The sequence below is a fragment of the Vanellus vanellus genome (assembly GCF_965231255.1).
Source record: "Vanellus vanellus genome assembly, chromosome: 16".
Lineage (NCBI taxonomy): Eukaryota > Metazoa > Chordata > Aves > Charadriiformes > Charadriidae > Vanellus > Vanellus vanellus.
Genome location: NC_138921.1, coordinates 6,133,658 through 6,149,662, shown reverse-complemented (window position 1 = coordinate 6,149,662; position 16,005 = coordinate 6,133,658).

Here is a 16,005-nt window from a genome sequence, read left to right as displayed (position 1 = left end):
GGTTTTGTACCACAGTTATGATATGTACAGAGCAGCCAAGTAATCCCCCTCGGCTTCATAGGATGGGTGCGAGATGTGCAGCGTTTAAATAAAGGTCAGACTTCACCACAGTATATGTACATAATACCCTATTAGCCTCTTCTCTGATAGCACCCTGGCCAGTAGTTATTTATACCTGCTGTGCATGACACACATGACACACATGTGGATGCAAGTGAATCACTAAGAAGAAATCTTAGTTGAGGAAAAAAATGTAGAAGAGATTGTTTTTAACCCCAGAATATTGTGATTTCCTGCTACCCAAATTCCAGCTGCATGAAGGCAGGTCAGCTGTAAAAGGCTGTCCTCTGTAGATGAGAATATTCTGTCTCTGACAATTAGTCGTTGATTTTGCCACCACCGTTTTCCACATCTTGGAAATCAGATGAGAAGGCTGGCTAGGGAGTTCAGCGCTTTGAGCCCCGTGTGCGGGGACCCTGGGAGTGGTACTTTCTGCAGGACCGTCCTGGTACCCCGCTGCGATCGCTGTCAGTGCCATGCTAACAAGAAAAGAGAAAGTAATACATCCCCCCCCACAGGCTACTCAGTTAGATCTGTTTCTTTATCTTTGAAGCTGGGTTGTATTTCCCCCTGTCACAGGGTGCTAATGAGGATGAAAACCACGCTGTGGTGAGTATGAGGAACTGAGGGGAACTGGGCAGTGCAGGGAAACTCCTGTTTATAGGGGTGTAATGTTCTTTTTTTCAAACCTTCAGAATAGCTTTGTGAGTGCTGCTGCCCCATGGGCCTGTTGGTAGAGCTGGTTTGGCAGACAGCGCTGCACTGGGGTAAGACTCAGCCTTGTGCCTAGGACGAGCCATTAATTACTCATCAGCCTTCTGTTGCAACAGGACTGCTTGCCCTTCTTCAGTGAATCATCCTGCTTATTAGAACAGTACCTTTACTTTCCTCACTCGCCTGTCTCTGGTTAGAGACTGCGGCTTGGCTGGTTTGTGAAGCCTTTGGAAATTTTGCCCGTAGGTGTGTGCTTTGGACTCTGCCGCCGCCTCCTCCCTTTGCAGTTCCCACTGTCTTGTTTTCTTCAGTTGTGGCATTTAAAAGTCTGTGTGAGCTCGACTGAAACGCTCTTTTTGCACGCATGTGAGATAATGTAATGCCTCTCTGACAGCTTCAATAAAAGGAAATGAGACATGAGGAAGGCAGGCCATTAAGAGCAATAAAATAAACTCTAAAGTGTGTTTTTTTGTGCATCTCTTTCAAGCACACCAGTGGCTCCACTTTAGTCATGATACCTGGGGCCAGTTTGTACATGCATGACACACACTGTTGATCTCAGCATTCATTGTTCTCCGCAGTGTATTCAGTGAGCCCCGGGTTATCTGCTTGCATTGCTAGATGTGACTCAGTCTCTTGCACTAATTCTTTGCAGCAAATTGTTTATTTTCTCTGCATTTTCTGCTCCTCTTCTGCAGAGGAGTTACATAAGTATGAGGGCAAATGGACTGCAAATGGGATCTAGGTAAATTTCCTATGGGAAATAAAGATCCTGATTTATTTCGGTTTCTCCTACTGGTTTTTGCAGCCTTAAGCCTTGTCTGACACTGGTTCAATGCAGATGGGAATGGCAGAAAAATGCTTTCTTGCCAACGCTGCAGTTCTTCCACAGACAGCTGCATCCCAGTGAGCAGGCACAGAGTTCTGTGACACCGCTTCCCTGCAGCGCAGCAAAGTGACCACCTTTCCCCATGATTCACAAAAGATATGGCGAGTCCTCATAGGGTTGCAGGGTCCCCTCTCGCCTGGCCCAGGATGTGGCCTCTGCACTTGTACCCACTTGGTCACCCTCTGGCTCTGCAGAAGCAGCTACTGGCTGGTTTCGGTAAGAGCTTGTCTGGTGTCCAGGCACTGGAGGGAGAGAGATGTGCTCAGCTGGTGAAAACCAAACTTGCCATCTGGTGCCATCAGATTGGCATCCTTGGCCAGGCCGAGCCAGTGTCTTCATGTGCACGCTACAGGACAGGGTCTGCCTGTCCCCGCGGGGGCTCAGTGGGAGCCCAGGGAGGCTCCTTGCCTGCGGAGAGGTGTGGGGACATCCTGGGGAGCAGCATTTCAAGTGTCCCAGCCCACCTGGGCAAGGAAATCACCTTGTAGCTGGGCAGCTGGGCTGAGCCAGACTCGTTGCTTCCTTCTGGGTTGACCTGACTGCCCAGCGTGGGGGTGTCTGTCATTTGGTCCTTGGTGAGCCTCTCAGGAGACTCCCACAGTGCATTTCCATGGTCGGTGTGTGTACTGGGTCACCTTAAGCAAATCCAAGCAAGCAGCGCAAACCCCCTCCCAGGAATAATAACATTTTTCAAGTCAAATGGTTTTTTATTGCAGAGCTTAAAAGCCACTTAATTCCTGAGCCCCAGGTTGGGATCCCATACGGAGCCTCTTAGCAGGGGGGATGCGGCATTTGGCTGACAACAAACAACAGCCGTCACCCGCCATGCGGGGCTGGACCGGCACAAAGCCAAATACCTCCTGCCCGGGAGCTGCAGGCAGCTGCCAGTCCCCCTCTCCCCCCTCGTCAGTGGCCAAATGTGAGGGCTGCAGGTGTCTTCACTTACCTGCTTCCCCGCCCTGAATTCACTTTGTGAGTGGCCAGGAGCAAAGAGAGAGGGGATAAGACTGTCCAGGGCCAACTGGGGAAGGGTGGACGAAAGATTTTCCCCAAAGCGTGGGGAGAGATTGGTGTGTCCCACTTTCCCCCTCTGCTCTGAGTGATGCCGGCCCCAAAGCCCACCCGAGGCTGGCTGCTCGGGGGCACAACTTTGCTGCCGTCGCTTTGCGGCGGTATGGGGTGCCTGTTTCTGCCTGTTTCTCTAGGGCTCGCCTCTCGGATCCCCTGGCTGTGAGAAGCAGGCGTGCTCCCGGCAACTCCAGGTAAGCTGGTTTCACTGGCGTGTTTTGCGGAGATGTAGTAAGGTTTAAAATGTGGCTTCTAGACATTACAGCAAATCTGAGCGGGAGAAGCCCAGGCAGAGGTACGGCAGCTGCTGACAGGCTCACAGGACAAAGTGAAGCAAGTTGGGAACGTGTTTCTCCTCCACAGCCTGTGCTCCTTGCAGCATGCGCTGCCCGCAACGAATGCTGAAGTGTTCTCGACACCTGGGCCCGAGCAGCAGCATGAGACAAAAATTTAACTAAGGGTGAAGCAATCCTTCAATGCAGGGGTGAGGAGAGGTGCTGCAGCCGTGACAAACGGTGGTGCTGCTCAGCTTGATTTAGTGTCGTTCCTTTTTTGTTTTTCCAAGTCATGTGAGTTTGGTTTATGGCACGAAGTACTTTGCTGTAGGGTGCTGGATTGCCTCTGACACTTCTGTAATACTCCGTTTTCTTTTCTTTGGATGTGCAGGTGTACGACTGCAGTGTTCCTGCCCAGACAGCACTGTGCTTGGTGAGTGTAATGGATGGATTTAATTTCCATCTCCTACAGTTCTTTGGGGACATGCTGAGATTTTTATTTCTTCCTCTCCTATTTTTACTGAAGAGAAGGGGAAATGTTGTGCCTCCGTAAAGGAGAGTGGGAGTGGGTAGCGAGCAATACAGGACAGGCACATTGTCAGTCACGCAGCCAGGCATAAAACATTGCTCAATTTTGGTATCTCTGCCTCTCATTGTAAAAATAAGAGTGTACACACAGAACACAGCGGCTCTTCACAGGAGAGACCTCCTGTGTGCTGGCACTCTCACTCTGCCAGTTCCCAGCTGCGGAGTCACAAAGCACCGGCACCTGGGAGCTCTGCGCAACATCTTCCCTGGGAGATGGCGTGTTAAGGGTAGATGTGAGTGGAAACGCTGGTGCGGAGTAGAAGGGGATGAGTCAGGCCTGATTTCTGTCACACCGCGGGGTCTGTCCCCATGCTGGCTCTGTTCATGCTGAGCAGCCAGCCCTCTGCTCGCCCACAATCTGTTTTTTGGCTCTGTTATACCATCTAAAAGGGGCTCTGTGGAGACAGAGCTGTCCAGAGCAGCTCAGGCACCACCAGCAGCATTCAGATGAGGGGGAAAGGAGAGTTGCTGCACATCCAGTAAGTGACAGTCAGCCCTTTGTGTCCTTCAGGGCGTCCCCAGTGTTGTTCTCCAGGGATAAAAGCAATGAACAATTGAGCGGTGGAGGGGATGTGATCAAAACCGCCCTGTTTACCACCGGGCTGTGCTGAGCATTGCGCTGACACAGGCTGAATGACACTGATGTGCTCCCTGTAGAGCCCCTGGGGACACTGGCATTTTGAAACTCACGGGCCAGGAGGGCACAGTTTCCAGCTCACGGGGCTGGGCTGGCAGTCTCGCGTGGAGCCATGCCGCATGTTTTTCATCCCTCGCTTCATCCTGCCCGTATGTCTGTTAATGGCCCTGTCCTGCCTCCATCCCCAGGGACTAATTGCCTCACACTTGAGCAAATGTGCCTGGTGTTTAAAAGGAGTCTATCGATTTGTGCGTATTCCTGAAAGCCTCACAGGGCCCTGTTTCCTTTGAAGTGTAAAAGCATCTGTCTGTCTCTGCTTCTCCAGCAGTCTCCCGCTCCATTTGCATCTCCTCTCCGGCTTGCAGGGGCAGCCCGGGGAATCCTCCCCCGGCCCCATGCAGAGTTTGGGTTTCGGGCTGCTGAGAGGGCTCTCCGCCACGGGAAGATGCGACTTGACTACAAAGGTGCAAAGCTGCGGCGTAGGCGGGGGGTGAGCTCAGCGTGCAGCTCGGGGTGCTCAGGATGGAGCTATTTCTGTGGGCCAGTTTCCAGTGCTCCAGACTTTGGGAATGCTCTCACTGCTCATTTATCTGCAGTGGGTGTGTGGATTAGGAAGGAGAGGAAATAGCCCCTGGCTTCTTCCCTCCGTCTGTACTGAGGTTCTGGTGCCAGACAGCACTGGTCGGTAAGGAAAAAAGGTCAGACCTGCGCTGCTTTGGATAATCCGCCATCCCGGAGCTGAACTGCACAGGGGTGACCAGAGCCTCCGATGGTTCTGTGACAATACTTTGAACAAATACTGTTGAAACACAACTGAGTTCCTGCTCTGGGTGTGGACAATTTGACCTGTGATATTCTCCCCATCCCGCCTCCCCTGGACAGTGGGACTGGCCCCGGACAGGCTGCTTGTCCCCACCACGGTGTTTTCAACTAGGCACAACCTCACAGGAGCGATTGTACTTCTGGAGCCAGGAATAAAACCTCGGTCACTCCTTGGTTATCCCCGGGGCGGTGGTGAGAGGACAGTACCGTTAAATCCAGGCCTGAATTGCAGGGGCTGCCCGTAGCCACTGCCGTCCAGCATCCCCCAGATACGTGCGTTGGGTTTCCTATTTCAGTGGGGCCCCAGCAGAGCAGCGGTGGCACCTCGCTGCTGGAGGCAGTAAATGGGCTCCCATCTGGTTTTAATGATCAGTAGCACTTTGGTGCTTGTTTATTCCCATGTTTTATGCTACAGCAATAAAATACTGCTTCAGTTTGTTCAATCCATCCCGGTGCAGGATGGAGATGAGTTCACAGCCTCTGACAAAGAGGTCCCAGTGGTACGCAGGGTGTTGGTTTTTTTTAGACAGCTGGGCAGCATCAGATGATGTAGTGGCAATTAGTTTGAAGTACAAACATGAGCAGACAGTATAGAAGGAAGGGAGGGCAGCTCATGGTGTGCCTAGCAAAGAAATCTTGTCCTTGGATTAAAGGAGGAGTCTTTTGGTTATAGAGCTGGAGCAGGTGCTCGAGGAAATTTTAGTCCCAAAGAGCTGCCCATGGTGGTCACTCAGCTGCAGTGTTGTGTTTTAACCCTCCCATCCTGTTACAATGCTAAAATGGTGGTGGAGACAGCAGAAGTGGTGGCAGGGCCATGTCTTGCTGTGGGCATGGGCCAGCTCTGGTGCAGGTTACCAGTGCTGTGGCACTCGAGGCAGCTGCAGCGTAAACCAGTTGTTTTACAAAATTCTCTGGGGTGAGTACAGTCTAATATTAAACTAGTCTAAGGAGGCAACTGTTAGTAAGGGGCTGTGGGGATTTCTGATGTTGCTCCCTCTGCCTGGCACGCCTGTGTTACCTACCCCGTGTGTCTGGGAGCGGAGTGCCTCTCTGCCAGCAGCTCCGGCACTGAGGAACGGATCGTCCTCCGAAGGGACGAGCAGTAATGCTTTGTATGTCTCTGGCAGTCGGTATCTGGGGATCTTGAATCATTTTTGCAAATGCTAGTTAAGCTTTTCAGCACGTCTAAACGTGACTCTGTCCCGCGGGGTAGGTGGGGACACTAAGGCAAAGAGAGATTAAAGACAATAAACCACAGAGAGGAGAAATGGGCTCTTTGTCTCCCTTCTCACTTTTGTGGAGACCTGGAAAGCTTTTGCTTTCCCATCTCCAATTTGTCTTCTACCCTAATGGTAGAGGAACAGTCTCCTCCACTTTAGTTCCCAACAGTAGACTCTTTGGAGGATCTTCAGCTCTTACCTCTAAAGAGCATTGATTTTCAGCAAAGCGATCCTTTTTCCCAACTGTTTGTCAAGGCTTGGAGCTATAGGTGGCAACTAAAGAGAGAAGGATTACAACAAACTAATTAACCCCCTTCCGAGTTGTTCAGGGTCCATTCCCTTGGTGCTACTGATGTTGCATGTGTGCTAAATTTCCCTGGAAGATCTAATGTAGGGGGAATGATTAAAGGAAACTTTTCTCAGGCTGCTTTTACACATCAGGAAGGAGGAAGGTAGGCAGCTGCGCCTCCGTTTGGTTACCGCTTTCTCCAGCCACTGCTGGAGCCAGGACCGGTTTCAGGCTGACATACGTTTTGAGTGCGCCACTGAGATCTGTCGGGTCCCAGCAATGTGTGAAGCAAAACCAGTCCCTCAACCCCCCCCCAGGTACCCTCGGACATGGGGCTCCGGGTTACACCAGATGTGTCACCTCCAGCTTCCCAAACAAACACGGGGTGTCAATGTGAAGGGAAGGTTGACTTCTGCAGAGCTGAGCGGGTTTTGCCATCGACATGTCAAGAAGGGCTGTCTGCTCCTCCCTGGCTGAGCCTGGCCTCTGGCTTTCAATTGCAAACGAAGCAAACGGCAAAGTGTTTACAAAGAAACCTCCCAGGCCTCTGCCCTGGTCCATCGGGTTGGCCCTTGGCTCACCCTGATGAGGTAAAAGCTCCTGGAATCAGGGCAGAGCTGTCTTGCGGTGCTCTGGAAAGAAGAAACCCTGATCCCTGTGGATGCTCCGAGCAGCCTCGTGCCGCTGGAGCTGAGTGGGGCTCCGGGCAGTGGGAGACAAGTGAAGGCTGGCAGGCAATGGGGTGCCACGCTCATCCTCACGCTGCTCCCAGCCCAAAAGCAGGGACGGCGGGGAGAAATAACACTGTGATTCCTGGGATTTGGGGTTGGGACAGCTTGTGAGCTGCAGCACGAACTCCTCGAGTCCAGACTATAAAGTACTTCACAGGGCCGTCCCAATTGCCTGGCCTATTAGTTTTATGGAGGGGGATATTGTAAAGGTGCAGTTGATCTCCTTTTACCATGGTAATGAAAATACAACCGTAGTGGGGAAAGAAAGCCTGGCAGGGAGGCAGGAGGAGCCTGCCTTTGGGTGCCGGGGGGTCACCTCCCTGTGGGCTCCTGGAGTCCCCTGGCATCTGTCCGCTTCCGAGCGGGGCTGAGTGGGGCCGGCTGCCACGCGTGGGTGTGCTTTGGCGAGGAGAGCCTTCGCCCCTCGCCCCAGCTGGGGCTTCCTCCCGGGCACCCCGGGTGGAGCAGGAGGAGGATGGATCTGGGCGGCTGCACAGGCAGGGGCACAGTGCCACCCAGTGACTGCGTGTGACCTGCCAGGGGACAGCTGGGGCAGAGCTGCGACAGCCTGCGGTGGGTTTGCTGCAAAGGTTTTGAGGCCTGGAAGCCACAGCAAGGGCTTCCCAAGGCGATGGCGAGTATGGGGAAACCCAAGAAACCGGTCGCATTGCTGCTTTCTGATTGAAGCGAGCAAGGGAGAAAGCTCCCGTGCTGTCGTGGCGTGTCTGGAGCCGGGGTTTGGCGTGACCGGTCTTGTTCAGGTGCTGACAGAGGCTGAGTCAACAGCAAGTTGGGGCTGAAGCTGCTCGCATTTCGGGAGGGACCCTGGCAGCAAAACAAGCGGAGGAGGAGGTGGTTACCCAGGAAGTGCTGCTCTCCGTGGGAGGATGTGTCTTTGCATTGGGAAGCTCAAGAAGGCTCCCAGAGAGATGAGGCTGCCGCAGGGGCTGCCTCAGAGCTGCTCAGCCTCTGCCAGGCTGGGGCTGGACTGGGAGGGACCCCTTGTGCAAAGGTATCTTGGGCATTAGATGACAGCCATGTGTGGTGGCTTTCTGACTTGCATCCCAAGGTTAATGCAGGACCCTTCCTCCTTTCTGCCCAAACCCTGCCTGCGTTCCTTGCTGGGTCGAGCCCTGTGTCACATTCCCAGGCTACAGCAAGCATCAACAGGCAGCTTGAATGGTGGGGGAAGGAGAAAGGAGCCAGGTACAGTGGGGTGCAGTGTCAGCAGCTCCCGAAGTGACTCCCTGTGCTGTAAATTGCTGCCCCAGCAATGCCCTGACATGTTTCCAGCTGGGACTGTCTCTTGGAGGAGGCACAGGCTATGGCTCTATTTTGGGTGATGACTACAGAGCCCACATAGCATTTGGCAGCAGGGAGGGGTGTTAAATCAGCCTGTCCTTCTCCAGGTACGTCGTCTCCTCCCTCCACTCCCCTCCGTTTTCCATAACTGTTTCAGTGCTGCGCTGCCACTGGGCTGCGGGACTGCAATCTGCCGCTGAAATGAGGGCACTGCAGCGAGGGAGGCATGAGCCCTGCACGTTCGACGGATGGAAGTCCTACATCTTTACTGCCCTGTCAAGGACTGTGCACGCTTTCTGTTCCTAGGCTGCTCTCCCACGTGTCTTTATTTTTGTCTATTTAAATTTAGGCCAGTGTTGATACTACAAACACCGCTGTGGAGGTCTGTGGGCTACCATTGCTGTACAGCACAAACCCTTGCTAGAAACCCAGGCTGGAGAGCTGTTTCTATCCCATCGCCTACCTCTGCCTCAGTCAGATGGTCACTAGTGACAGTGATGGTGGGTCACCCAGCCCCACACAGGCAGGAGCTGAGTACTGGAAGTAACCTTTCTGTTGCTACTGGGGTATGTCCTGCCCTTTGGGATGATTTTGGCCCGAGGTTTCCAATAGTGCTGATATCCTGCCCGTGTTGGTCAGCCCTGTGTTAGCCCATTCAGCAGAACCCCAGACTGGAGCTAGTTTTAGCCTTTCTGTTTCAGACCCTCCCCAGGCCAAGGTGCTATTTCTTGCACGGAAATTATCTTTGTTAATTTTACATCTCGTTCTCCAAGGTGCTGAGTAGCCACAGCTATTCCAGGTAGTCGGGGGCAGCAGGAGGTATTTGATCTTTGAGGGATGTGGCTCTTTTGTGCATTAAAGCGACCGAGTGTGATGAATTACATCTCCTTTGTGCCATGAGGAGCATTAGGCTGGATGCTCAGCAGGAAGCCAACCCAGTGCTGTGCATGCATCGGTCATCGCTGTGGACTCGGAGCCAGAGCACCAGCTGTGATACCTGGAAAGAGAAAAGCTGTTTCTTTTCAAGGTCAGTGGATTAATGATATCACTGGTCACAAGATGAGGGCAGAAAAGTGATGGTTCAAGATTACAGAAATGGATTCAGCATGTAGAAGTCCCAGTGAGAATCCCCTGAACTGCCTCATAATCCAGATCAAATTAGTAAAGTAATGTAAAATACATTTAAACATGGAATTAGAGTCTAGAAATACATGGGGCCATTACTTCACAGTAATGAAAAATGGGCAAGTTTGATTTTTATGTTTTTAATGACAAGTTAAGGATAGTGGCAGTGTGCGTGCTAAGACCTGGCTGGGTTTGTCACTTCTGTCAGGAGCATCCCCGGGGATCGCGTTGCCCAGCTTGGCTGCCAAGCGGTGGTGGGCTGAACAGGAGCAGAGTGCCAAGAGTTTCAAACCAGCTCCTGTTGTTCGCTTATGTCAGCCCCTTCTGTCTTTTCAAAATAGCATCCTCTCCTCTGACTCACCGCTCCCCCCGAGTCAGCCGAATCTCGGGTGTGGGCAGCGAGGGGAAGGCAAAGCAGCACATCCAGCACTGCCTTTCTGTCCCTGTCACCCTCTGCCACGAGGGGGAGAGCTCTTCTTGCCCTGGGCCCTGGAGAGGTTTCATTAGATAGCGCAGGTGGGGAAACACAGTACAGCGGAGGGGTGTTATCAGTCCCCGGGATTCACACTTTCTCTTGTGCTTTAGAGCTTAATTTCTAGACCAAATGCAAGATTATGAGTGGAAGATTTTTCAGCGCTGACTTTCAGCTGCCCTTGTTGGACCAGCCAGGACGTACAAAGCAGGAGCCAGTTCCCTACGGATACCCCAGATTTAGCTCTGATCCCGATTGTCTGGTGCGCCAGCGGCGGGTTAGACTAGTAACTCGTGCGGGGAGGGTTCTGGTTACAAAATGCCTGGAATGAAACGAGCAGGTGCTGGGGAGGTTATCTGAGGGGAGCGCCACGTTAATTCCCCGTCGCCTCTTGCTCCCCCCGCCTGCCCAAGACACAGTGTGGATGCCATCTTCCGCAGGTGAGGCCGTGTCTAGCACATGAGGGGCTGCCGGCTTCCCCCGGTGAGCAGGGGCCGTCGCTCAGCTTTTGGCTCCCGAGGTTTGTGCCAGTCTGGAGCAGAGATGGGTGCGGGTCACAGTGGTGGTGTCGCGTTTGCAGGCTGTGCTGGAGCAGTGCGTTGATAACCTGCCGCAAGGTGAGCATGTGACAGACTGTTAACGAGTTACATAATTGGTGCAACTTTGGCTGTAGGCAAGCTCTTAGGGCTCAAATTTCGGAGCAGGAGGCTCGCTTTAGGCCAGCTGTGATGGTTTCTTGCCCTGCTGCCTGCCTGTCCCTCTCGGACTGGCGGTCCTGCTGCAGGAGGGCTCAGCTGTTTGCACAGTGACCGCCACAGTCTGCAGCTCGGGGTAGGAAGGTAACCTGAAATTGGAAGGGCTGTACCTTACCACACTGAGCTGTGGCTTTTGGTTCAACAGCTGCTACGGGAGCAGCTGATCTGCCCTCTAAAAAAAGGCAGAGGGGACAGTGTCAGGGACAGAAACTGCTACAGCTGCTCTAAGGTGAGCCATGCCCACCAGTGAATAAAAACCTGAAGAGTTTTCCTTTGTGCACAATCCACACTATTGTAAATCATGTAAAAAAATTACAAGGAAACGTGTTCTTTTGCTCTGGCAGCATTTTATTTGAGTGTATTTAGGCATGTTTCCTACTGGTGTAAGCTCAAACAGGCATATCTCTGGTTGAACCTAAAGGGGTGTTTGTTATTGCACTGGTTTAGAAATAAAACCTTTAAATTAAATGAGGGTGACAAACTGGTAAGCCCAGCTCATCCCAGCTAGCTTGCGCCTAAAAATTAAGGCTTACACTGCCTGGTGTTGGACTGACCTAACAAAACCAGTTCAAATTTAAATTAGTGACAGCCTGTATGCAGGTAAGGCAGAAATAAACCCAGATGGAGTCGTTGCTTGGTTCTCATTACTCAGCAAAAAGTCAAAGGTAAACTTGGCTGTTGCGGGACCTTTAGGTAGGTGCTGTGCTGGGCACTCCTGGTACAAACCCCCGAGTTCTGGCTGCAGTGAGGGGAAAGCCGTGCCAGCCCATGGAGAAGTTGGGTGTTAGGAGCAGTGGTCTCCAACTGGAAAATTATCTGGGAGGGCATTGTGGGGTGAGCAAGCTGGAGAGAGGGAAGATAGAAACAGTTACAGGTGGCGAAGGGCATATGCTGCTGCAGATTCCTGCGTGAGGGAGAAGGAAGCAGTCTGCGCTTTAAAATGCAGAGACAAGTCAGAGTCTCTTGCAGCTCCCTCGGACTATGGAATTTGTCCCTTCTGATAACTGAAATGTGCCACAGTAAAGCAACCCAGCCACCCGCTCCCAGGTCGAGTGACAGAAAGGAGTTATTTCTAAACACGTAATAAGGGAATGTAGATTTTCGTGGCCTCACATCAATACAAAGTGGTGCAGATTTATACTTGGTGGCACCTGATGCATTTTGAGGTGCAAATAATGTTCTGTACAGAAGACAAGTATCTTAAACTTCCCCAAGCCCCTGGCTATGAAATCACTTCATTTTCCACTGCCTACCAAAAGTGCATGTAGGTGCTGCAGTCTCCTGCCAGGGGAGGCTGGATGTTACAGAACAAAACCAAGCCCAGGCTGCTCTCACGCAGTCGCGGTTCGTGGCCCAGCACTGCATTACAGAGGCTGTGCAGCACCTACGTTCATTTGCATTGTACGCATCTCACCACAGACAAGAATAGTGCTGCTGCTGCTGCAGCACCCATGGCTGTAATTTAGTTTGTAGGAAGCAAATGGCCAGTACAGCAGGGGACGCCTGGTTCTGCTACATAAATAGTAAAGCAAGAGCTACTGAAGGTGTCACGAGAAGCAGCTGTAGCAATGGGCGAGCGCTTCCAGCTTTTGCTAGAAAGTAGTTTGAAATTATGAATATGATTATGAAGCCTACTGCATGCACCTTACCTGTTCTTGCTTGTGTATTTGAAATACGACTGTTTTTCTCTTGATAAGTAACTTGCCAAACATGAATATTTGCTAAGACACTACGCAGAGTTGGCTATGAATGTTTATTAACATCACATAGAAATCTGTACTCCAGAGAAGACAAACACTGGGCTGTGAACATACCTACAGAGAGTCCAGGGGAACAACACAACCTTTTTAGACTTGTCCTTTGCAGCAGTTGAGTGTCTGATCTTCCTCCTACGCAAGATCATCTCAAGTTTCAACACATTGTTAATGATTTAATCGAATGATCCCAAATATTAAAAAAAAAACGTAAGTTCTAGTTAGTGCTCTTCTTGATCTGGATTGACTGTAAAAAGGCAAAAGACAATCTCCTGTTTTTGACTTACAAAAGCAGACACGACGTATTACGCTGACACCTTTGAACAGTGGCTGGAACGCTGGCCATTCCACGCTGCAGCACCTGCACGGGTTACGCCTTATTTACTCAAACAGTAACGAGCAAAATTCAAACCGTATGCATAAACCAGTCATTCTTATAAGCAGTGTCAAGGGTATCACAGTAAAAGGTGGTCACGATTTCTACAGAGACCTTTAAAAGCCTCGGCAAAAGAGCAGCGTTAAATACAGTGACAGGAAGAGCACTGCAGTGTCAAGTGTGAGGGTGGAGGAGACAGTGATAATCTGTATAACCAGAGATGCATCTTTTTTCAGGTGAAACTCCAGAGCACAGCAGTGTAGTCTGAGAAGAGGCACGAGGAGGGAACAGGAGAGTATCATTCAGCCTGGCAACAGCGTTTTCTCCTGCTTAATTCTTCCTTTGATTCTGGAAAACTTCGGTTGGCACTCCCATTCACCCACAAAACAGGGCATCATAACGACAGAGTAAGGACTTAAATAATCTGCTAAAGTTATCAAGGTTTTAAGACTAAAGACAACAAATAATACTGTAAGTTGAGGCAAGTTTTATTTAGACTGTACAAACAGGGCACTGGGAAAAAAAAAAAATCAGTGGCTTGATGTTGGGACCAGTTCTATGAAATAAGTGGAGTAAGAAATTAAAAAGGCACTAATCTTAAGAAAGAACACTCCATATATTCTAAGAATATAATTCATTTAATACTGTTAATTTTATAGCACAAAAAATAAAACAAGCTATGATCCCCCAAAATAAACTTTAAAAGCTTACACTTAATATTATTGCCTGAAGATCATGGTCTTTAAATTACATATTGTGTTTTAAAGTTTACACAGTGAAGACTGTCTCAAATACAAGGCCACCTTTCCCACTGCAGTAATTGTATCCTTGTGCCAAAACACACTTTCATTTAACACAAGTAAACAGAAAATGACAACTATACAAGAATGCTTTCACTGGTCCCAAAAGGCAGTCTTTTAGGCAGGTCTCACCTTCAAATGCAGGTACTGAGGAAAATGCTTGGAAACTTGACTAGAAAACAAAGGCAGCCCACTCGTTTCCAGGATGTTAATATAATATAAAAAATTATTTTACAGGCACACAAAATGGCACAAAAATGCTGTTTTTCCCTTTACAAAAATAATGCTCAGGCTCTTCAGAGCCCCAACCCAAACAGGATATTCCCTTTTGTTTATTCTTTCCCAATTTGTAAACAATCATGAATTAAATTAGCGCTTATCCAGTGATGGACACCGATTAAAACAGTTTTCATTTAAACTTTCAGACTGGTCAGAGGCTTCAATGTCTATATACACATGTACACAACAGGAAGAAGTCAAACAGTAAGATTTTCGTGATAGTTAACTATTGTGGCACCAGGTAATTAAACCAGCTCCTAGTTCAAAGGCATGAACAACTTTAATGGTGCATAGATTGAAGCCATCACTTGTAGGCTCTCATGCTTCATATTAAGTATACCTTACACGCCCAAGGAACATTTACACTGATAGGTTATCACTCAAATTTAAGAGGCTTCATAAAGCAACAGACAGCACACATGTAAGCAAGCAACAAGCGATTGAGAATCCAGAGTCCTTCAAAGAAAAACACAAACTGATCAAATGCAGTCTTTATATGAAAATACTTGTCTCATAGTAAAATAGCAAAGACACATTTTGAAGCAAGGTTACAGTCAGCTTAGGCTGGTCAGTATGCTACATTTAAACCACATTTAACACACCTGAACCACACCACTGCTACTCAGAGAAACACTGTTCTTCCGAGGCCCAAAACCAGGTTCACAGAAATTTAAGAATTCTTGTCTTTGCATCAGATGCCACTACACGCAAATTTTGCATAGTTTTGAAGGTAAAAGATTTTGCTTTCCTGCAGTATCAGAACATAATTAAAACAATGCTTGTGTTCAAAGCGTATACCTTATTCAATGAGGGGATGAGTCAAGATGTTTATTTCAGAAAAAAAAAAAAAATCCAGGTCAAAAGCTGTGCTCAAGGTCTCAAATCTCACAGTATTTATTTACCATGCAAAGGAAGAATTCTACAATTAGTCTGCTGAAGAGCTGCCTGTAACTAGGTCAGGTCTGAAATAAGATTTCTCTGCAGCAGACTGAGTTTAGTGCAGTTTCTGTATTCAAAAGATGACTTTCAGTAGTACAATCTATGTAGTAAACTTACAGGTATAGGTTGGGGCACAGAAAAAACGTGACCTTTAGTTAAGAGAGCTGCATAGCTTTTCTTTGCAAGACAAAATGTCAATGCCTATTGTCAAGAATTTCTCTTACAGCACCAAACACTTCAGTCAATGCTACTCTACTTCACAGTTAATTTGGTAGTAAAATGCTCTACAAGAACGTCTAGACTGTCAGCCACTTGATCAATACTACAGAAAATAGCTAATAGATGAACAGAGGGACTCTTTAAAAAACCTGGCATTTTGAATGTCTTGTCGCAAATGCCATTTTTGTATTTCTTCAGTGCCTTCCAATTAAGGATCTCATGGCACTTCCACATGAGCTAAGAACAACATGCTTTTTATTAGGATCAAGCGATGCAAATCAACAAGAAAACATGCTGGAACTTAAGATAACAACTTTTATATGATTAGACATTTATAAGAACTGGTGAGATTCTGTGGGTGTCTGAAGTTTCTCATTTTGCTACAACTGACAGCCTTCAGAAGTTGAAAAATGGGGGCTGCTGTTTTCCCATCAGCTTCCACACAGACATTTTTCTTCAGCCAGGCTGTCTGAAGAGGGAGGTTTTGTAGTCATAGTCTTTGTAAATGTCTATCCTGTTAATTCAGCGTTCCGTTATTTTTAAAAGAGCATTCCAGTTCACCTACAAAACACATTTAAAGAGGGCAGCACAGGATACCACTGTACCTAACCTTTCATATCCTGTACACAGGCTAAGCATTTAACCTGCACAGCATGAATTGTACTCATTTAGCTGCAGCCATATAGTTCCC